Below are 23501 nucleotides of genomic sequence, written 5' to 3'. Positions count from 1 at the left end.
ATATATTCATATATTCATATATATATATATATATGTAGAAAATTTGCTTACAAAGATTATTGCAATGCAATTGTAAACTTTTATATAAATATTGGATGCAGATGCAAAACGATAGTGGAAATTATTTCTTTTCATTTTTATGCATACATCTGGATAGAAATATAGGTATATGTTGTTTTATTCTGATAAGGAGAAATATTTTCCCTTCTCCGCCCACTTATATTATCTTTTATTTATAAAGTCGAAACATTTCCATAGCTAAAATTTGCTTTAGACTAATGTCAAGTGTAAATAAAACAAGTAAGAAAATTATAGTTGGGCAAGGCCCCATCGCTAGATACCAGATAATTGCACCTTATTTCCATCTAAAGGCGGTACTTTTCATAAAAGTCCGTATTAATATCACGAACAAGTTTTCATTATAAAGCAATATTAACAAAAAGGCCTCTTTGACCTACAATGGGTGATATCTAAAAAATAGATCTACATGATCCAAATTCGATAAGATTGATTTTTTTGTCAATTCACTATTACGAAACCATTTTCATCACGAAATATTGAAGAATAGACCGTTTCACCTATAAACATTCATTTTTCGTGGAGGAGCGGGGTTCAAAAAGTTGCCGGACCCGAGTCAAATTTTTCATACCAATTAAAAATGTCGATATGCTATTACCGAGCGTCTTTTGCGGAAATGTATTGCAAATTTTTCCACATGACAATTTTTCTAAATTAAACTTTAAATGGGGCGTGGTCGCTAATGTAATTCGATCCGAATCATTTTGAATAGCGTTTCGTCAAAATATCACAAATATTGCGACAAAAATACATGAAGAGAAATCAGTCGGACAGACGGACAGACAAAATTATATCGATAGAGAAAATGATTCCGATTCGATTGGTATCATCAAAGGTATATATATATATTTTAAGTCCTTTTGGTTGTTACATAGGTCGGAACAAAATTAATGCACTCGGTAACATAAGTAGTTTACAGTATAAAAACTTAAAAGAAATTTAGTGAACAAATGTAACATGATTCTAGATGGACCGTAAAATATATGGATAAAAACTTGAAAATAATGTGACATATATAACTTAAAAGTAACTCTTTTTACCGAAATCAATTCCGACAATCAATAGACGGCTTCGATTCTCGTAGGCATGGATGTACTAGCCGTCTTTGTTCTTCTTCGCTGCAACGATGTGCCGATGTGTCGACCCTTCGTATAGTATTATAATAATGAGTGCGTCTTACTTAGTTGCGCCTTGAAAAATAGAATTTTCCCTTACAATCCACTTTTACTTATCGCACTTACTGCACTGTCCACATGAAAAAATGCTACCAAAACCAAATAAAAGCCCAGTTCAGGTGGGATTCCGTCAATTAATTTTGAATAGCTTTTCCATATCGTTTCCACGTTATTTGAGTTTTGTGAAAATAATCTTTTACAAATTCTAGGACATGGAACTGAGAAATACACCTCGCAACTATTTTACAAATCCACACCTCTATATATTGGCGGATATCTTAAAGATCGAAAAAGAGTGAACTAAGATCGTCGAGGGGTGCTTACAAGTACGTTTAGGTAGGATCAGCTAGCTTACTAAGTATGTGTCCGCTAAGTATGTATACAATCATAGGGCATTCACTGACTCAAACCTAATTAGATATGCATTAAGAAAAGCAAAAAAAAAAAAAAAATTAAGGCCAAATTTGATTTTTCATTTTCAGTCAATTATGAATTTGGAAAATTAATTATGAAAAGATATTTTTATAAAATTTTATGCGTAAATCAATCAATGATCAGTTACTACGAATAAAATCATTACATATATTAATAGCCATTTGAATAAGAACACGGAAAGAGAAGCTCGATTGAAGAGATGAACTCAAGCTGAAGAAAACAGAAAAGAAAAGAAAAAAAAAAAGAAAAGAAAAGAAAAGAGAAGAAAATTATTAATGCAACGCACCTTATCAAAAGGATTTATGCTATTCCGGAAATAGTTGAAAGCAATCATTTTTCATTAAATAAAAAGCATAGTCGCATGCATCAAAAAGATGAAGCAAACTAATGGCTTTTAAAGATAAATATCTAAAGACGATGGTGCATATTGAAGCATTTAATTGCATGTTGCGTAGGTGCGTGATATTTAATTTTTTTTTTTTTTTTTTATAATGAAAATAAACTAACATTTAAATGTAATAGTAAGCGCAAAGCATGGATGTAAAACACACACACACACACAGCCAGACATATATATCTCAAGTATATTTTTGTTCTTTTCTACGTTTATTTGCGCAATAATTGTGTGTTGTCAAGGTTTATATTTATTAAGATATTTTTTTTTTTTTTTTTTTTTTGCCAAGTGTTAATAATAAAACATATAAACATATCTACTATGACTATATGACATATGGATTTGTTTATTTGAATTAAAGTAAATGTTCAACTTTGAGAAATTAGTTGCCCGGTGCCTTTTATTGCAATGACCTCCATGTCTCGAAGCATATTTACTTATATTTTTGTATCTGCAATACATTAACTAATTTGTCATCTAACAAACTAACTGATGGTGATTTGCCACAAAAAAAAAAGAAAAAAAAAAAAAAAAAAAACAAAAAAAGAATAAGAAAAATCATAAAAATCATATAAGTATTACACCATTATTAATGACTGTATACTCTATGATTTATTTGCAAAACTAAATGCTTGTAAAAGAAAAGTGCGATTCTCATAAATTATTGCAATCAAAACTAAAAATCCATCCATTAAACCAATATATATATATATATATATATATATATATATACATCGTTTAATGTAAATGACGGGCTTCGTATTTTTTTTTTTTTTTTTTTTTTTTTTTTGTTTTGAATTTATTTGACGGACACAATACAAAAAGCCAGGAGAGAAAAAAAGTATTCAAACAAACAACAAATGCTTTCGGTTTTTATGTATATGCGCTTTTTCTAGTAATAATAATCAACAGCAACAACAATTTCTAAAACCGATTATATGTAAATGTGAAAAACAAATAAAATGAAAAAATATATTTCCAAAAAATCAAAAATATTCATATAAACGTAGAAAGATTGTGTTCGCCTTTTGATAAACCTCTTCTTGTTTGCTCTAACTAAGTTTTGATTTAATTGATAAAAGAAATGAAGCAGAAAAAAAAACCCATAAAACGGCATTTTTCGAATGCTTTAATTTACTCTTCAAAGGTATCATTTAGACATCTATGCAAACATACCTTACGTGAGTGAGTGCGCATAACGCAAAAGGCTTATGTTGTTCATTAAACAAATACTGCGTGGAATTTTTTTTAATGTTTTTTTTTCATTTATTTATTTACAATTTTTTTCATTAACTTGAACTTTATCGAAATTTCTTATATAGGCGATCAGAGTTCGGAAGATTTGAAATGCGAAAACTTAGATTTGTACATTTTTATTAACACCAATACTCCCCGTTTATCTTATGCTTGCTTGCCATGTCCTTTCGACACAAAAGTCATATAAAGTTCTATAAGGTATAATTTTTTTCGTAGAAACTCTTACATTAAAAGACAAATGAAAATTGAAAAAAATTCACAAAAAAAAAAAAATAATAATAATAATAATAAATTTTCTAATTTACATTTAAATTTATTCTCTTATAATCCGGATCAGTCGAGTTCTTATGCAATATAATACACTTACGAATTGTATAAGTATTCCGGATAAGTTGTCTCACAAACTCATCTCAAAATAGTTTTGAAAATCGTATAACGCTTTACCGCATAATTATGACAACTGGTCAGATTTATGCATTATTTAAGGATCGGTTTTTGTATTTTCTAAATATTAACTTTAGCGCGCTGCAGGCGACATGATAAAGTTAATATATATTCTATAAAGTTGAGTGAAAAAGAAAAAATAATAACACGAGTGTTACGTATAAATTTTTAACATTTTTAACAGCCATCACATGGTCGTTATAAAGTGTAATTTCACTGCTCTGTACAGACATACAAACACGGTGCAATAATACAATAAAATCAACCAACATGACTTTTCATAAAAAGGGAAAAAATAATAACAGAAAAAAGCGCGTCAAGTGGAGAAAATGCATACAAATGTTTTTTTAAAGAAGTGACAAAAAAACAAAAAAATAAAAAAAACAAAAAAAAAATAAAAATGAAAATAAATGAAAACTTGCAACTCAACAAAACAACAACGACAACGACAACAAAAAACACTATACACATGCAAAATTATATATATATATATATGTGTGTGCTGTGTGTGTGTGTGCATGTACACTGTATCTACGCTGAGAAAACAATTGTGATTTAGTTTTCCTTTTTTTTTACTTTTTTTTTACTTCTTTTTGAACAACGATAAATAAATTTATTATACAAAAATAAAAATGTTTAACTGAGTATGTGTCCAACAACAAAGGGAATTTTGGCGAAATTATTTTGGAAATTCAGTGTTTTTTTTTTTTTTTTTTGCTTTTAATCAACAAAGCAAAGCAAAGTCGTTAAGCGAATGATGAGTTTGCTCTCGAATGCCGAGCGACGCTCGATAAATAATATTAATTCAATTTATTTATAAGAATCTTTGCTTGAACTTCCACCAACGTTCTCAACGTTTTCCAAATTTTCTTTTCACGGAAATTATACGTAATATATAACAACGAGGGCGACAATTACTTTTCCTGTATGGTTGGGGTAAGCATTTGCTATTTCATATATGATATTAAATAAATTGCTTAGCTACCACCATGCACAGGAAACTTTGGCATTCATATCTTTTTCTTATCTTTTCATCGTGAATTGAAGTTAACGTTACGTTACGATTCTCGCAAGAAATGTGAGAAATGAATGTGGCTTCTGTTCATAGCATTTTCGTATTTCGATGTGTGGTAAAGAAGGCCAAAAGCCGCTACGAAATTCATTCATAATGCATGCTATGATGCATGTATTTGATAAGCGCTGCCTTTGCTCTTATACTGGAATAGTGTTTAAGCCATGAAATTTGTTTAAGTATACATTCCTGCAAATGGCGTAATTGAAAGCATTTCCGAAAGCCAAAGAGTCTCAATATAGCGATCGCCGAATCGATATCAAGCTGATAGCGAATTAAAAATTGCAAGTATTTTTACCAAGAAATTAAGAAAATTTGCGATGAACAACCTGATGTTAATTAACAAATCACCTGCCATTGCAAACCATTTTCTTTTGTCATTTCGAAACATGTCTAGTGCAAAACGTAGCGTTCTGTCATTAAGAGATACAGTAAAAGAGTTAAGACCCATCATGAAGTGTTCAATGAAAAAGATAATGAGACAGAGTATTGGAAGGTGAAGTGGTAGTTTTCTGGATCGGAACATTAATCGTAAAAATGAATTTGCAAGGCCGCGCTATTAAAAAGTTTACCTCGCATCCAGATAAAAATGTACCTCTCGCGTGGGCATTTAAATAGAAGGAGGCGCATAACGTGAACTGACGAGGTCCGAATTTAAAAAATTAATTTTTTTTTTTTTTAATTTTTTGTTGAAAATCGATTTATTTTTTTACTTATTTTCGTCACAGAGTGCTCGCTTACTTTTTTCATAAGACCTCTTATATCGATTGATAAACGAAAAACAGACCCAAATAGTTTATAGAACAATTTTGATCATAAAATTTCAACTATTACACACTTTTTTCACGATATATATAGAATTATAGGGGAGCGAGTTGAAAATATTATCGCACCTGATCTAGATGTCGGATATTAACTTAATATCCATATCCAGTAGCCGGATAGGTAAGAATCGCTATTAATAAGTCAATGTTTACGAATTCAAATCGCAAGTGCGGTAGAGTTTACTTCCGTCGTAGTTATAGTGAGTGCCTGGTCACTCTTACCGATGGGGCACCGATCCACTAGGCTGCGGCAGTCTCCGCCCCATCTGGCTTACTTTACTTTTGTCTCTCTGATTGTCACCTTGTCAGACGAATAGCACTTTTCTTGAAATAGAATTTTTCAAAACTCTCCCAGTGCCTTATTTTGAGTGAGGGAGTAGGAGTAAGGGATTTTTGATAAGTTAATTTTGCATTTTTTTTTTATTTTTTTTATCAACAAATTTCGTTTTCTCTGGTCGAATATTGGACGCTTGCATTCAAATACACATCAATCGTCGCAGCTTCTCAATAGAAGACAATTGCTCGGATATTGCCATATGTTAAATAATTTTCAAAAATCATGTTTCGAATAAATTCGAAAAGAAATATTAAAAGTGATTCCTCTCTCGCAAGCGAAATTTCTTTGAAATGGATTTTTTTGGTGTAATGTCGTCCCCTTAGAGAATATGTATTAGGCCCCTTAGAGGAATGTATTTTCACGATACAAATGTTGATATAATTTCGCATAATCTCGACTCGTGTGCAGTAAGTACGGAGTCGTTTCGTTCAATTAAACACATTTCAATTAAACGGCATTTTGTCAACTCTATCAGCTATCAGTTAAGTAGTTTATATGACGGAATGACTGTAGCGTAGACATACTTAAAATCGATTACAATATTTTCGATAAACTCTTTTCTCAAACAAATTTTATTTAAAAATTTATATATCACATAATAATATAATTTTTTTTAAGGCGCATTTTTTTGCGCAAAAGTAACATTTAAGCCCAAAATTGAAGACAACAATGCTAAGGAAGCTAGCTAAGCTAGCAAAAAGCCTAAACAAAATTTTAATGTCCAAAATTAGAATAACGGGAAATGTCATTTTTTTTTTTTTTTTTTTTTTTTTGTTCACTTTAAGGTAGACCTACAACATCTATGATTGGTGTCTATCGATTTATGTTTCTTTATAATGGACAACCAAAATTAGTAAATTTCCGCAAGCACGCAAAAGCAGTCGGCTAACCTGTTTAAGTATCCTTATTATATTTAATGCAAATAAACATAATAAAAATACAGAAAAAAATAAAAATAATGAAAGGAAAGGAAAAGAAAATTTCAGTCTGAGTCCGTCATTCAAATCGTTTTATCTTGTCATTTGCACGCATTTCACGGGAAACGGCAAAGACAAAGATAGGAGCATTTTATAGGATAGGATAGAGAGAGAGTATGTTGGTGGCTTTGGTCTGCGATAATCAAGTGCAAGCCATTTGCTTGATAAGATTTTTCAATCAAGTTTATTTTTTTATTCGTTTATTTATTTAATTATTATTTTTATTATTATTTTTTTTTAATATTTTTATGGTACCTTTTGTTGTTACTTACCTGATGCTTAAAAGGAAGAAATCTCTCTGGGTATGTCTTGTTTACTTTAAGAGAAATTGAGGCTGAAATGAAAAGAAAAATGCCCATAAACATCATAAGACCGAGTATGCAATTATGGTATTAAAATTTTTAAATTTGTTGTTGTTGCTGTTGTGAAACTATTTTAAACAGCACAGACTTGGGTGCAAATGAATACGTTACGCTTGTTTTATTTACTATATATGTATAAATATATATGTATAAATATATATGTATAAATATATATATATATATATATATATCTATATATATTATATTATATATATATATATTATATTATATATATCATATAATATATTCGGCTAGCGGAAAAATTCTACCGTATTTTAAATAAAGCATTTGATTTTGAGACGGGGTGGAGGAATGGGGGGGTGGTTGGAGGCACTCTCCAACAGAGATCACGAAATGTCATTATCAAGCAGATCGATGATCGCCTTTGAGACTGAAATCTTCGAAACAATATCTGGCAAACCAGCCAAGTCCGAATATATACAAAATCACTTCCCAACGTGTCACATAATGGATACGTTCTTCTCTTTCTGAAACCGATACCAAATACCCGGTCCACTACGCCTTGTTCACTCTACACTTCGTAACTAACTGATGAAATTTATTAATACGTGCTTGCATGTATTGTGATCAATTTTTCACCTAGGAAAGAAATTATTTGAGACAAATTTGATCAAAATATTGTCCATAACTTTCTACAACTTTTTTCCATCTTTATGGTAACATCGTCATACCGTGTCGAAAGAACGATATTGGTTTGGCTGCGACCCAAATACCGACCCGCTTTTGCACTGCTTCAGAATTTCGAGATCGCATGGCGACGAAGGCAAGCTGGATCGATGTGCATAAGTAGTAACCGGAAGGCGTTACGTTTGGCGAGTCCGCTGGATGCGCCCGAATTTCCCATTTGGCGCTGCAACAGTGTATCCTTGCCAACTCTGCTAAAGTGTGGCCGCGTGTTGTCATGCAAGACGATGACTTTGCGTCTGTTAACCGGTATTGTTGGACTTTTGGCAACAATATATATATATAGATATTTGCAGTAATGGTGTATTTGATTTTAGCAGCTCGTAATACACTATGCCTTGCTGATCCCACTACATGCATAGCAAAACTTTATAGCCATGAATATTCCGATTCCATATCGATGTGAATGTCTCGCCTGGACTAATCTATAACTTAATTTGCTTTGGATTCTCCTTTCTTTTCCGTCCGGCAAGATCTCCCACCGAAAGATGCTTATATATGGACTGGCAAAACATTTGCAACCTCCTTAAGAAAGTTTCAAAAACCCTATAAACTCAATGATATGTTTTTGGTCAGCATTAAATTTTTAAGTTGATCAAAACATATTCGCCTGCTCGACTGGCCATCCTTGCAAATATCTGTAGTCAACAAAGGCTACTGTTACAATAGAACATGGCCTTAGAGCAACTCTCCTTCTTGAGCCAGCCGATGAAACAATGAAATTTTTTATCCATTTTCAATAGATGATCGTATAAAGATGAGAAAAATTAGGCCCATGTATCCAATTTTATAGAGCATTGAAAAATGTTTTTCCTTTTAAGATGAAGGTGTTGAGTATAAACGATTCGGCCATAGTCGACTATATACTTTTCTTAGTTGTTTCTATTTAGTTTATAGTTTTCTTTTTTTTTTCACTCATCCATTTGTTTATATATGTTTATGATCAATTTTTGTTTCAAACAACATTTTATTAAAAATGATGATATGGTAAAAATGCTTCAATTGCTCATCACTCATATAAATACTTTTTGTTTGCGCAATTTCTCTCTTTCTTTCTGCCTTGCATTAATCGGGGGATTGTTGCTTGAATAAATGTACCGCCAACAAATGCTATTGACATTGAAATCAATAAAAAAAAAAAAAAAAAAAAAAAAAAAGTCCGGTTTAAACTACTCGTATGAATAGTTGAGCATATCTACGCGTATGGATGAATGTATATATTTACATTTCTTTATCAATGCGTTGTGGATGTCAGTTAACTTTGTAAAAATAAAATTTTTTCATTAGAAAACCAAAACAAACAAAAAAAAAAAATAAATAATAATAGAAAAAATAAAATGTATACAACCAACGATGTATGTTTACAGTTTGGATAAATTAAACAATCTACTAAAATCATACACACACACACACACACACCCACATTCCTTAATGTGGCTGATGTTTGTACAAGTGTTTGTATATATCGAATTTATAGGAAAGAAGATAATGATAATGTTGTGTCTTGTTCATCTTCACTTAACCATAATTAATGTTTTTAGTTGCAGTTGTGACAAATTGTGTAACTGTACGCGCTAACAATCCATACCCACAAACATGCATACACAGACACACACACACACACACACACACATGCATACGTACATACATATGCAAGTAGAAATGTATATATATATATATATATATATATACATATATATATTTTGTTCTCTACGTTCCTTTCTTTTTTCTGTCTTCTTTCTTTCACCTTTTTTCTATCCCTTACTTTTTCATTCACACATAAATCTATTTCATTTTTAGATGAACGCTATGTTACCGTTTTATAGAAATTTATCATCTGCCCATTAACAGCAATTAAGAGCATCATTATTTTCTTGTCTACATAAACGTTCTTACATATATACATACATATATATATATATATATATATATATATATAATTATGAGCTATTTAAAAAGACATCGAAAGTGGAAAAATAAGAGACAAGCATTTAGTTACTACTTTATTCACTACATCGGAGCAAATGAGAATTTATATAATTATTTTCCTATTAATTTTTTTTATAATTTTTAAAATTATTTTTATATTTTTATAAAAATGTATTATTTTCAAGACACAAGTTTTTACTTTAACATTGTTAGTATGCAGGGCATGTGGAAGTTTTTTAAAACTTAAAAATTAACTTTTTATTAAAGTCTTTGACATAAGAATATTTCCTCATAGGCTGCTCTTTTACTAGGCTGATTATGAATGATGAAAAGTGAAATGAAAAATTACGGAGACCTACACCCGAAAATAATCATTTTCTCGTATCTCCGGAAAGTACATTTTTACCTACAGTTCATTATGTGCCTTTTACTTTAGCCAAAAGTATAAAAATACCTAAAGTTAAAAACGAGAAGGAGATCATGCCTGACATGAGCCACATTCTTTAACATCCATCGCTTCATTTTATACAATATTTGATATATATGATATCGTTTATGATATATTTCAACCGCATTTACCTGTTCATCTCTTGTACTTATATATTGGTCCAGGATTTACACCATTCTGAAGTCATCATTTTGGAAAAGTAAATCTTGGACGGAATCATGGACCATCAGGATGGATATAGTAGTAGATACAGCATATAACTTATGCTTTATAAATTTTTTCGTTACCAATATGTACTTACACCGTAGGTTGTTATTGTTTTGAATTACGTTAAAGATTTAAGTAAAACTGATCAATTTATATAAGGAGATAGAAAGCACTGTCTGTGTTTATGGTTTCAACTTAAGAATAAATTTCTTTAATTTCCTTTACCTACTGCATTCAATTTAATAACGATGTTGAGGTGGATAGAATTTTGAAACGATTATGTTTACGTGCCCCTCACGTTTATCAAGAAATATAACTTTTTATTTCCAATTTTTCAAATCAAGTATCTATCAAATGTTGAAATAAGACTGAAAGTGAGTAAGACGATCAAAAGTTCTACACAGTTTTATAATTGAAGCTAACCGCTTTGAATGCATATTTCCAAAAGTTCTTACTTGTTGACACTGCTTTTGATAATACTGTACATCGAGTTTAGTTTAAAAACAAATTAATTCATTGATAGTCTGTCTAAAGCATTAGAGATTACGAAAGGAAAAAACTTCCCAGAAGACGTCCACATTTTGCTGTTCTATGGCAATCTGGTTAAATTGAAGTAGTCTAAGGAAATTTGTACCCGAAAGATATTTTGACGAATTCTCATCGGACTGACAATTTGATATTAATCTTCTTCCTTTTTTTTTTTTCGTCGAATCGCAATAGAAGTGTCAACTTCTTACCATGAATTTGAATTTAAATCGGCTTCTATCATCAATAGGTCAAAGATTAAATGCTTTCACCAAGCTAAGTTATGTGAAAGAAAAAAAGTCCAAACTATATAGTGGGGACGGCCCAGCATTGAACTCCTTAATCCGCCTTAAAAATATTCACATAACAACTTTTCAAAGTGAGGGCTTCTTCAAGTACAGTAGCGTTCGTCCTTGGTCCAGTACGCACCGGTGTAGCGCACAAAATTTCTTCAAAATATTTCAAAAATTGCGGCCGATTGGTTAAACAAAAGAAAATAAGACGGATAGACAGACAGACGGACAAAAGGAAAGATAAGCTTATATCGATTCAGAAAGTCATGCCGAATTGATCGGTATAATAAGAGATGGATCTTTCGCAAAGTTTTTCTGGGCGTTGAGTACGGCCTTCTAAAACTTAATCTTAAAAATCTTGTACCGCAAGGGTTTACATAAAATATTAAAAATTTCCTCATTTTCTTTCATTTCTTTTATTACAGGTACGTAAGTAAATGAACAGCAACTCCTATGACAGCAACAAGGTAACTTAATCATATGCAATAATCATACATTAACTTCAATTAGAATTCGAAAAAAAAAGAAAGAAAGAAAGAAAGAAAGAAAGAAAGAAAGAAATTGTCATAATATTAATGGCAACAGCCTACAGCGTTATATGGTTATAAATAAATAAACTTATATTTATAACACACAGAGACACATGAATATATTTATAGAGAGGCATATTTATGCGATAGATATGGTGGGAAAAAGTTTTACTTAATCAAGTACAACGTAGAATATCAAGCATTATACTAATACCGGTTCATCCAGGACCATGAAAAGACAAGTTCAGTTCAGTTCAGTTCAGTTCAGTTCAGTTCAGTTCAGTTCAGTTATCCGTATCATACAAGAGACAAGAAATCATGCGGAAAGAAACGTGAACGAACTAACAAAAACACACTCACCCAAACATGCACGCACATATTAAGTGACTGTAAAGAAAGCAAAAAAAAAAAAAAGAAGAAAAATATTCTATCGAGAAAAATATTCGATTCTCCTATAAACAGATTCCAACTGCTTTGTTCGTGCATAGGCGTACATATATAAAAACCAAAAATTTTTGCAAGAAAGTGTTAATACTGCCTTTTAGATGTTTTTCTTTTTCTTTTTGTTTTTTTTTTTTTTGTTTTTTTTCTTGTCTCTTATCATACGCTGTTAGCCATATGCCGTTTACAATTTGCCATTTCCCATTTACCAAGGAATACCTACAAAAGCGAGGAAACTTTCTTAAATCGCTGTCGCGATAAGTTTTAGTAAAGAGGAAAAACGATATTAACGGTTGATTATATATGTAGATGTGTTTACTATGTATATAGAATTTTACATAACTAGTCATTTATATCTAATGACAAATGTATTGACTCTGACAACGAATTAAAAGCATTAAAGTGTTTTTTTTTTTTTTTTACCATTTATTCGCAAAGATTAAGAAAAACTTTTCGAATCTTTACATTTTGCACGGTATTAACATTTTCGAGTTATTAAAAAAAAAAGAGACAGACACAGACATAGGCACAGATAGAGCAAAAGAAACTGATAATTTCTCATATATATTTTATTATATGTAAATATATCTTTCTTTCTACTTTTGATGAGAATAACTAGTATGTCAGCCGCTTTTAAAATGATATCCGTCAGATTTCAATTTCCATTACAATTAAACGCTACTATGTATTTACATATAAGGCACTTGTGTGAATGCCTAAAATCGTTTATCATATATATGGCTCTAAAGTAGACGACACCAGGCTAGTGACATTGGCGCAAAGGTAACTTCAAAAGGGACCAATGCTAGAGCTTTGCTTCAATCTTTCGATCATAACTTCAACAAGTTTTTCAATGAAAATGACAAAGGAGAAAATGACGGACGTGGATCACGATCTGGTGGTGGATTGATTATTTCTCAACAATACCAGCAATGTGGCTATCAAATAAAAGCATTTGAAGTGTAGAATGCAAAAAGCTAACTGTACAAGATTTTAAAAATATTCTTAGTTGGAAAATAAATTTTATTCCATTCACTTTTTATATAACAATAAGTAAAAGCATTGGCCGTTAAAGATTTTAATCATTGCGAATAGAGCGAGATTCGGACCTAGTCGAATATAAATTGACAGTTGATCCAGACAACCAGTCGTTGAGCGTTTGATTTTATAATTTAAAAAAAAAAAAAAAAAAAAAAAAAAAAAAAAAAAAAAAAAAAAAAAACAAGCACTCTTTGGATAGTTGAAGAATATACAAAAGTCCACTGAGAAAGACTTTATCAATTAAAGTCTGTCTTGATCATATAAACAATAAATTAATTTATTGCAAAAGAGTAAAAATCGAATGTTTAGTGCACCTTTACGCAGTTGTAGTTGTTCATGAAAATCTCGGTGTTCTGTGAATAAGTAAGGCAAGCTTTTAATGAACTTTTCACAGCGAACGCCGAATGAATCTTCGAACCATTTCATCTCTTACGATATTTACGAGCTTATCGGAATTTCATTTCGATAATGAACGATTCATATTTATGTATACTTATAGGTACATTCATTCTCCGCTGATTACTGATTATTTTAGGTACGAGAAACTACTATAATAATATAATAAATAAATTTTTATAAGATCAAGGACAGATCATGGTAGAATAATAATAATATTTAAGAAAGCTTTCAAGCATATATTTAAATATTTTAAGCAAAATTATATTTAAAAAATATTCAAATCTTGTCGCGAGGTAACGTTAATTTAAGGGGCGTTGCGGCCTTTATGAAATAACATTTAAATTAATTTATCGAGAATAACTTACATGTTTCACGTTGACATGTTACTTGTTAAAAGTACGAATGAAAAGAATGAAAGTCACGCGAGTTATGCTAAGGACCGTTTTAAGAAACCGTGTGTATCGCGATAACCCCATATACAAGTACAGGTGTCCGTATGTTGCGATATAACTGAAGTTTATGTGTAACGAGCAAAACAACTTGGAAAGCAGATGTATCCGTAGGCCTACCCTTAAATTGATTTGGCCCATTTTTCAATACAAACCCGCGAACGAAAACTTTCCGTCAACTTTGGATATCTCGATATCTCAACTTTGACGATCAAGAGTATGTTTCGGACATTATACAGGCAAATAGACAGATAAATGGATGTGCTTTCAGAATTTAATGTTAATCACGAATACAAAGACTAACTTAATGGGATCTCCATAATTTCCTCGTGCGTGGTTAAAACGTTTCTACTTTAGTCTCGCGTTGATGCGTAAAAAAAAAAAAAAATAATAAGAAAATTCATATTAAAAACAAAGAAGAAGAAAAAAATGATAAGCCTTTTACGAATAACTCTATGCTGCACACTCACATATAACATTCGCATATAGAATAATTAATTTATGAATTACGATAATTCCTGCAAAGAAATCAAATCGCACTTAAGGGATAACATCAACTTGATGCGTCTCTGCAGTCGCAATCTGGATTAATACTTAAATGTTTAAATGTTGTTTTAGTTAAATAACATCTTCCACCTCTAAGCATTGGAGTTTTTTGTTTCCTTCATAACAATTCCTACACTTAACAGAAGCAAACCGAAAACAACAATAATAATAAGCCAATAATTACCCAACGCATTTCCTTAGTTTTAAGTCTTTTGCAAGCTATCAACTTTCTTAAGCATAAAAATCTTTTGTCAATTGCGTCGGTATTGTTAGTTTTAATTATGTCTGTTTTTCGTTACCGCAAGCGGTAGCAACGTTGCAATCAATTATTTATTGTATTGAAAGTGATTCTAGCATATAATACCATTTGAACTGTTTCGGATGCAGATAGTTAAATAATGAATATGAAGAAAAAGTATGTCGGAGAGTTTGGCTAAAAGTGAGAATTTCCTCAAAAGTTATTACAATAAATTTGAATGGGGTTTGTTAAGCAATGATTTTCCAGTTTTTGCTTGTTTTTTTTTTTTATTTATTTATTTATATATTTATATTAGCATCACAATAGTATTGTTATTAATTTCGGGGCGCAAACCGTACCGTGGCCTAGAAAATCGACTATACAAACCCATAGCCATAAACCTCCAGTTTTGGCATCTTCTTTGGATCTGAGCATCATGCCGTGTCACACATGATGTCTGATCATGAGGATGGCCTCACATTCACATAGAATGTAATGGGACATATCACTCGTACCTTGGTAGAATCTGCATGAATCGGTATCGATTATACAAATGTTGTTCAGATGGTACCTGAGGGAATTACGAAGCCGGTGACTAAGCGTAGGTCACTTCTTCTTAGTTCCACTAGTTTATATATCATACCGGAAGATTTTATAAATCTTTTTGCTTGCCCTTGTTCCAACGGCAACCTGATTTATTCTGTGCCCATTGCGATAGCAGCCTATTAATGTAGTTTTTTGCTGCAGTACAGAAATGTTCGGAACCTATCATAGCCGCTCGGGCTCCTTTTTTTAGCTCAAAAATCAGTCCTTTGGCCAGGCATGCGTATTAGTTGCACTTCGTTGTGCCTGCCTAGCTCATTCAGCGTTTAAAGGCGCTCCAACACAAGCCTGGATGTTATCATTTGCCCCATTAGGAAATTTAAGACGGCTTGGCTGTCCGAGTAAATGTTGGTTCACTCCCGCCTGCTGTGCCTTCTTAAGCATTCAGCAACAAATGCGTAGACTTCTACTTGGAATATGAAGGAACTACATTTTTGTTCTTAACAAGTGTTTTGCTCAATGGATTTCGCTTTGAGCGCGCACGTGTGAAGGAGATACGGAGGGTCAAAGCGTTTGAAAATTTTCAACTAATTTCTCATATACAATATTCACGAATGATCTGAATTTTCAAGATTGGGATTGCATCCCAAAAAAAAAAAAAATATATATATATATATATATATAGATTTTATTTATTTAGCTTTTCCGCTTGAAAGCCTTACGCATTTACACGATTCTCCATTTGGTGTAACTAAGATTGGAATACATCAATAAATGTTCTGGCACAAACTGCACAATAGATTTTCACTTAAATTAGTGGCGTATTAAAGTAGAACAGATTTAAGAGGTTCAAGCACAGTTTGAAAGGAACCAGAAAGATAATAATAAATAATAAAAATAAAATAAAATAAAGTAAAAAATAGACTTTAATGACGGCAATAAATATAAATTAGAATTTTAAATAAAATGCACGCGTATATATATATATATATATATATATATATATATATATATGTGCATATGTACCTTTTCAGATAGTAAAGTATTGCCTTGTGAACGTATTTGTGGGTAACCATAAAATAATTACCACAAAGAGGTTTAATATATGGACTTAGAGGAGACAGAAGGCAACAACCGTGGCCAGACTGAAAGCGTTCGCTTATGATCGCCTCTATATATATATATATATGTATGTGTGTAATGTGGCGATTATGCCTATGATTCATATTGATAATAAATGTACACATATTCATATGCATATATACACACATACACACATAAACACACATACACTATTATATAGTTAATATGTACACATTGTGATTTTATGGATGAATTTTTATGTTTAGCTTTGTAGTAAGAATGTGTTAAAAACTTTACAAACTTTGTACACACAAACGTATAGATATATGTTATATGTCTATGGACATATTTGTGCATGTGGTTATGCTAAATATATGCACACATATATATATGTATATATATATATATATATATAGGTATGTGTATATATATATATGTATGTATATATATATATATATGTATATGTCTATTTGAAAAAAAAAAGAAAAAAAATAAAACGCCGGGAAATAGGCCACCAATAGGCTTTTCTTTTTTTTCTTTTCGTGCATGTTATAACTGAAAATGAGTCATGGCTATCTAGACTTGTGCACGTATATGGATGCATCGATATAAGCATGTGTATGCATAGTTGCATACCAGCGATGATGATGAGGGTCATTAATTGTTTTGCTTTGCGGTTATAGCAACAGTTCGTCCATCTGCACAGCAGTACAGTAGCATACATGTTCACATCCCGCGGTCTATCATTTCTATGGTGGATCATAAAATTGCAACAATTTTTCAAGCTTTCTGTGTTTTTCGTTTATTTCCCGCCTCAGTCAGTCATTGCAAAGGAAAATTATTATAGCCTTTGAATTAAACCATTACAGAGAGGAGCGTGAAAGAGAAAGGTAGAGGAAGATGTGGTAACGAAAAAAAAAAAAAAAAAAAAATGGGAAATTCGAATGTATAGCGTAGTGTTCTTGTTTTTTTGTATTTTCGATCCACAAAATGATGGCTTACAGCTATGTATATTAGGCGGATAACAAGAGGCTAAAGGTACTTATGCACTTCCCAGGCGCACGGTCAACGCAAAATCGATGGACAATTTTCGTTAAGAGTTTTTCTTTGCAGTTATTTTTCAGCCATCTAGTCGCCATTAGAATTGATGCTTTCATATATGTCTGTATATTTGTCTGCCTTAGTAATAGCTATCATGGTGTTAATGATATAACACTGGATTTTCGCGAAATCCAGCATAGAGGCCTAAAGGCTACGACTATACTTTGTTTGCTTATATTTATTCCTAAAAGTAGTTTATGCGACAAGAGATTTATATATGTGCGTTTGCTTAATTACAATTTAATTAAAATTAGTCAGATATTGATTTATAGCGGCTTACCATCCACCATTAAATAGCTGCATCATCTTACAGATATTCATGTAAGGACTTTTCAAAATGAGGCGCTCTATGGGCAGCGATCAACAACGTATTTCCGATTTAAATCGCATTCAAAAGCGTTCATCCAACGCAAATATCTTTAGAATTTACCGACTATAGGATGAATGACAAAAAACAATATGGAGAGACAAGTTTAAATAAATTCAGTAAGTGATTCTGAATCGATTGTCATAATAATAGGTGGGTGTGCGCAAGTCCTTGCTTCGTATAAACTTAATACACTCTGCCACAACAGGTTATAAGCAACAAGAACATTATAGATGGCCAATGCTGGCTATTACATACCCTACACCACTTCGCCTAGTGAAGTTATTCGCCTGTTTTGTGAATGACACTCGTTGCATGGTTAGGTTTTCTTTCTCTCCATAAAAGAGTTGGCGTTGCGTGATAGTACCTATGCTGGGGACCAAAAAAATAGCCCTGCATTTATATATTACGCATATTAAAAATGAAACCTTTTTGTTACAAGCCTACTATTTATGAATAATGTTATATGGACTGGGGTACAATAAATGGACTTGTACGCTTTATATTTGGTTCAATTCATTTTTTTATTTAATTACTCTCGAAAGCAAATTTTCGTCAAAAAAGAACTAAACAAATTAGGCTATGTTGGCATAGAAGGGTTGACCTTTCACGATAATCTTTATACCTAAAAAATAGACCTATGCAGTTTAAATTTGGTCAGGTCGATTTTTCAGTCAATATACCGTTATGAGCTAATTTTCATTATAAAATATTGGAAATACGACCATTTTACAACGTAAAGTACCAATTTTCGTAGGAACGGTTATATGAGAGGGATCTCCAAAATTCATCACAGCCAGATCAAAGTTTTTGCACCACTTTGAAAGATAGAAAAAAAAAAAAAACAGGGAAGGGAAAGATAGAAACGACAATTGACTTCTGTATTTCGAGTCGGCCGACTATAGTTTAATTACGTTTGGCGTGGGGTCACAACTATAGCAACTTTACTCCGTCATTCTCTTCACACTTCCTTCTCCCTTATCCTCACCGTCTTTATTACACGTATGTAAGAGTAAGTAATCTGAGTGACAGAGCATATTAAAAAAAATTAATAAATAAATAAATCTGTGGCAGTTTTTTGTCTGACTATTTTGAGATAAATTAGAAGAACAGACACATTTCAGTACATGCAGTACCAAGAAGACGACTCCGTATGCCTAACGAAGCCTACAAAAAGTTCGAGTTATTATAATAAAGAAAGTTTTGGATTCTCAATGGATATCCGCAATTGTACTGGGAAAAGAGAGAGAGAGATAACGGCTACAAACTCTGAAAAAGCCAAAGGACTTAAGAAATAAAACTATTATGAGACATATCTGGCGCATTACTTGAATTACGTGCTGCGAGCGAAAGAAGTGTTAATGAAACGAGGAATTGACAAGTCTGAAATTGTACTAAAACTTTTTAGCTCAAAGGCTTATCGAGAAACAAAACTTAAAGGATGAGTACACTCTCTTATGAACACGAATTTTTTACTGATCATTTTACTAAAATTTGTTTACGAGAAATCAATCAGTAGATTGGAATAAACTTAAAGTGGGGGGGGGACAAAAAAAATGAAAATAATAACTTATCTCAATTCTGAGTTTGATAATATCAAAGTGAAATAAATTGGATTTTTCGATAGTTCGATTTTAGACAAAAACTTTTAATTATTTTTTTTTTTTTTTTTTTTGATAACTTTATGTTCACGTTAAATTTTTTTCAATCAAAAAAGTTAATTATTTTTTTTTTTTTTTTTTCATCCCACAAAAACCAAATTTTTTTTTTTTTTTTTTTTTTTTTTTTTCTTTCTTTTTTTGAGAAAATCTGTCAAAAACTAGCTACAAAATCTTTTTCACTCGAAACAATGAAAGTATCTTACCTTTTTCAATACCAACTCCAATTGGTATCCTGAGAAATGAATGAACAAACCTAAGAACAAAAATTCGGAGCAGCGTTATCTTCAATTATGAACGACATAATCGAGAAGTTCAGCCATGAAAAATCGAGATCAATATACTTGCACGAATCTGTCTGGGGCGTGCTACTGCAGCGCAACAATTTACCTACTCCTCGTGTTTGCAATTGCGGACAAACTCTTATAATTGTGAAAATGAAAACCTTTTCGCCTCTCGGAGAGAACTCTGATCTTGTACACATTATGGAGAAAGCGATATCAATAAAATATTTAACTTAATTAAGACGACTAGATTAGCCGTCTAAAGTTCTAGAAATGGTTTCTTTAGAGTACGTTTTTCAAGAGAGTACGTTATTAAGAATAATAAAGAAAACAAGTGTACCAGATAGGAAGCATTACACGCGTAACTAGTTATTGATAAAGCGTGCGAAGCAATCAATTAGATTCACCAAGCAGTTGTCATTCGTCGAATTGCGTTTGAGTTCAAGAAAACTGCACTAGAATACGCAACTGAAGCGTTTATCATAGCATATTACAAAGAAATAAAATTAAATTTTTTTTTCTCTTTCATAAATAAATAATATTTCGCAGTAAATATAATACTTGTTTTCTCAATGTCAGTAAATTAAATAACGGAAATATTTAGCTGATATTTATATTTTTTAGGTATTAATATAAATTTCAAGTTAATGAATGAAAAGAAGCAAAAAAAAAAAAAAAAAAAAAAAAAAAAAAAAAAATTGCATTGACCTCAAAATCAGCAAAAGTAATGAAAAAGGTTTTCTTTTGTGTGCATTTTTTATTTATTTATTTTTTTTTTTGTTAAGTAGAATATAAGAGAAGACAATAACGCATACCCAACGACCTCGCTAACAAAGCTAGTATATGCGGGTCATCAGTATTTTCGATTAAAAACCAGATCAACGCAGAAAACAAAGCCTAATACAAAGCCAACGATCATAACCTAACCTCATAGATATGCACATATGCATGAATGCATATAGAAATTTTCATAAGAAATCTTGTTTTCATACGATCTTCACCTACATTACGATATGTATGTTATTAACTAAAAGTTGATTATATAACGGTATTTAAAATATTCAAACAAAGAACAGATAAACACACGAACATGGATAAATCAAGAAAACTATATATGTATATATTAAATGATGAAATCGATCAGTCTAAATTTTGGGACGATTTGTGTTTTTTTTTTTTCAGAATCTCTCATTAACTTCTCTAGTGTGACACGGCACTTGTGAAAAACTATGTCGAAAAATCGATTATGTACTCGACTGAATTTTTCTCTTTATTTTTTTTTATTGTTTTTGACTTTTCTTTGAAAAATAGATTAAATGTTATTTTTGATGAATATTCATTTTCATCATCTTGTCATTATTAATTTTTTTAATAAAATATAATCTTGAATTTCGTATTTTTTACTCTCTCATTTATCTATATATATATATATATATATGTATATAGTTATTCGAAAGCAATTATTATAAAAATTTGGTACTTTAACACTTACTTTCAAAATAACACGGTACACATTGCTTTGACTTTTATTAGTTTACAGTTTCATAGAACACGATTTCGATACACAAGCGATGCACAAGTTCAAAACATATTATTCTATAATAAAAATATTCCGTAAACATAGTTTTGGCATAGACTCATACGAATGAGTCCTATGAACCCTGGGGGACGCCATTACATATCATGCATTCCGAGTAATTTCTATATCGTATGTATTCATAAACAGCAATATTTTGTACAGTCCCTATTATTGGTGTGAGATTTCTTGATAATTCTTGACGATCTCTTTTTCCGGATTTAATTTCGAATTCTGTCAGGGTTTTTTTAAGCAAAACAATTCATTCCATAATTATAACGCTCACGAGTATTGCAAAGTAAATGCTAATGGTTAAGTTGTTCGTCTAAAGATATCTCGCTTAGTGAATTAATTAAATAAAAAATTCGTTGTTGCGAGTCTCACGATCATGAAATTTAAAATGTAATCACATTTGGAACTTGGCGTCAGTAATTTAAGCTATCTCAGTTGAATTGAGTTTGAAATTTTAGAAAATTAATCCACAAATTGAGTAAGTTCTCTGCATCCGCTATTCAGGGATAATGACGCAATTAAGATATATATATATATATATATATATATATATATATAAAGTAAGTTAAATTGCGCGGTTATATCGAATATAAAAATATATGTTTTTTTGACAGAAGATTGTGTCAAAATGCACATCATTAACGTGCTTAGCGCTTTAGCTGCAATTTGCTTTTGGTCAACGGAAAGAGTAATGTTTCCGATTTTTACAATGGGTGATCTTGTTGAGCGAAGAAGTTGTATTAAATTTTGTTCGCGAATAGAAATGAAATCGTGCAAAAGGTGACCGAAGGCGGGAAAAACCGCACCAAAGTCACTCAAAAAACAAAATCACATTAAAAATTTTCTCCAATAATCACGCTATTAGGCATTATGAATTCCTTCCCCCGGTCCAAACTGTTAACAAAGAATATTATTTAAGTTTGCAAATTGCGTTGAAGGCGACAAAATCGATTTGGAATAAGAAGAGTAGTAAGAAAGTTATATACGGCGAAGGCCAAATCTCGCATACCCGCCACTATACCCATATCGCTGAGATTATTAAGAAAAAATAAAGCGACGCATTAACTCATTTTTAGGCAGATAATGTTTCTTCAGTTGAGGACTGCACAGAATAGTTTTAAACATTTTATCTTGTTTGCTCTATAGGCATAAATAGGCGTAAAACCTCAAAAAAGTGAAAAAAAAGTAAAATTTAATTAGCCGTAGGTGTGACCGATTGGTTCCATAGACTGTTGTGTAAAGTAACTATGGCAAAGTTCAGTCTTCTAACTTTAATAATTGACGAGTGACGAGCAAAAATCCAAAAATTTTCGTTTAAGAAAATTGAGTAGCGTTAAGTTTACGTTCCATTGCGCGTTTCTCCTCAGACCAATTTCGACCATTTTCAAAGCCAACCGGCGTGCAGAAACTTCCTATGTTTCTAACAAATTTGAAGTTGATATCTCAATTTTTACGACCAGGCAGATGACAACAACACAAACCACAAAGACGACAGAGATGACTAAATTAACTCAGAATTTCACGCTGATCAAGAATATGTATAGGGTCTCTGAAACTTCCTTTTGGGTATTACGTACATTGTAGAAAAAAACAAACTAAATGAGTATAGCCCCTATCTTACAGGAGTGGGTACAAAACGAATAATATACACACTACTCTGTATATTATAAAGTCGCCGAAAAGTAGATTTATCTGATATTTAAATTCGAATCGGCCAAGTCCAAGTAGCTGTTGGTGTTTGACTGAACGATAGAAATTTGAAGCTTAGCAT

At 31.4% G+C, this 23501-nt stretch overlaps 1 protein-coding gene across 8 annotated transcripts in view; it reads left to right on the top strand.

The window, feature by feature from the left end:
• Positions 1 to 23501, top strand: part of LOC119631675 — a 174575-nt gene that overhangs the window by 33509 nt on the left and 117565 nt on the right. For 2 of the 8 annotated variants that reach the window (XM_038024086.1, XM_038024084.1), the window contains exon 2: positions 11888 to 11929. The exons of 5 other annotated variants lie outside the window; for them this stretch is intronic. The gene's annotated coding sequence lies outside the window, so the exon portion shown is untranslated. Of the gene's footprint in view, positions 1 to 4546; positions 4720 to 11887; positions 11930 to 23501 lie in introns of those variants that run through there. One more of the 8 variants, XM_038024092.1, reaches the window with a different exon arrangement.

The sequence above is a fragment of the Glossina fuscipes genome, unplaced genomic scaffold (assembly GCF_014805625.2).
Source record: "Glossina fuscipes isolate IAEA_lab_2018 unplaced genomic scaffold, Yale_Gfus_2 1, whole genome shotgun sequence".
NCBI classification, from domain to species: Eukaryota; Metazoa; Arthropoda; class Insecta; order Diptera; family Glossinidae; genus Glossina; species Glossina fuscipes.
The sequence above is the reverse complement of the archived record's forward strand: the minus strand, read 5'-3'. Positions and strand labels throughout refer to the sequence as shown.